Source organism: Poecilia latipinna, unplaced genomic scaffold (genome assembly GCF_001443285.1).
Source record: "Poecilia latipinna isolate Pla-1442-1.1 unplaced genomic scaffold, P_latipinna-1.0 Scaffold7789, whole genome shotgun sequence".
In the NCBI taxonomy this organism is placed as follows: domain Eukaryota; kingdom Metazoa; phylum Chordata; class Actinopteri; order Cyprinodontiformes; family Poeciliidae; genus Poecilia; species Poecilia latipinna.
This window is the reverse complement of record NW_015120405.1, coordinates 1-1,573: the sequence shown is the minus strand read 5'-3', so window position 1 is coordinate 1,573 and position 1,573 is coordinate 1. Positions and strand designations below refer to the sequence as shown.

At 35.8% G+C, this 1,573-nt stretch overlaps 1 long non-coding RNA gene across 1 annotated transcript; it reads right to left on the bottom strand.

The window, feature by feature from the left end:
* Positions 1 to 354: 354 nt before the first annotated feature.
* Positions 355 to 1,524, bottom strand: LOC106944281 (uncharacterized). Its single transcript, XR_001424193.1, has 3 exons — positions 1,374 to 1,524; positions 990 to 1,237; positions 355 to 630 (listed from the first exon to the last, which is right to left on the bottom strand). It is a non-coding gene; the product is annotated as an uncharacterized LOC106944281 (long non-coding RNA).
* Between the last annotated feature and the right edge of the window lie 49 nt (positions 1,525 to 1,573).

Below are 1,573 nucleotides of genomic sequence, written 5' to 3'. Positions count from 1 at the left end.
GGCGGGAGGTGTTAACGACTCTACTTAGCATACGAATAGCCTAGCATATGCAAAGGCGCTTCAGCAGACCCACGTGGATTCTCAGTCATTGGATGAAAAACAATGACATCACAGTTCATCATTGACATGTGATTGGTTGGTTGATGTGTGCCCATTGGACAGCACTTATGTCTTTATAAATAAACCCCACCCCAATCATTAATATTTTTAATACTGTATTTTAAAAAAATATATATCAAAAATAAATGCTGTATTAAAATATATTCATTTGATATTGCTTATATGCAACATGTTCATATATGAGGAACATAAATGAGGCACAGAATTTTTTTTTCTTTATTTCATTTTTTTTTACTGTTTGCACACAAAATAAGACATAAATGCTTGTCCATTTCTGGATTATCTGGCAGTGTTTTTTTTTTTTTTGTCCAAACATGATCCAACATTATGCTGCGTACAGGACAGGCCCGACGTCTCTCCTGTAGCGTAGGCCCGACGTCACTGAGCTCCTGGTTGGGGGAACTTGGGGTCTCAACCTCACCACAGTCCATCCTGATACCCCCTCATAGCTGCCATCCTCCCAGAATGCCACCTCCTCTGCTGCCAGTACTCTCTGCCTTCCTCCATCAGCTGTTAACACAGAACAGACAATCATTATGAGCTACAGGCATCTTTTAGTCATTATGAAACTACAGTGAAAATGTTTGGCAACTTCCAGCTTAGTATGCACACATAAGACATTAAAACTAAAAAAAACAAAACAAAACAAAAAAAAAACATATTAATACATTCTTACAAAAAACAAAAACTTTAATGAAAAAGAGAAAACACTTGGAAACAATTGGAAGAAAAAAAAGAATTAAAAGCAGTTGGTAATAAATAGTAAAACATAGTTCAACAAACTCTGAGGCAGATAATTTGCCTTGATTGATTTTAATAAATTACAGTACTTTAATCATTCAAAGAATTGTGACATCTCTAGATCTTACCTGCTTCTTTCTTGAGCTACATCTGGATGACTGGCAGTAGGTCCTGGATGCAGATGGAAAACATTTTTGTGCATTGTCAATACATAGCATAATTCCATTATGTACATAAACAATATTGAAGCATAAAATATCAACATTCTAAAATAGTAGATACTCACACACAGTTGCTTCTCTGTCCTTGTCACGGACATCAGGACGTTCCTGAAGAGTCTGATTAACACAAATGTGACTCCCATTCTGTGGAGTGTCTGTGGAAATAAATGTAAAATTAAAAAAAATATTGTAGCAAATATATCGTTTTCTCAAAAATACATAAGTTAAAATTATTCTCAACCAACCATTATACAGTCGGGAATCAACGCAGTGACTGTACATAATACATACCGGCTTCATGACTTCGTCCTTATATCCGTCCTCCGTCCGCCATGTTGTCGATCTCTACTGCTTTCCACAGTCTGCCTTGCTGTACTGCGTTATAACAAAATAAATAAAATAACCGGAAGATCAGTTTTCCTTACAAATATGCGAGTATTCACTATTGACTAAATGTGAAATTATAACTTACTGAATTTAACTTCGTCCTG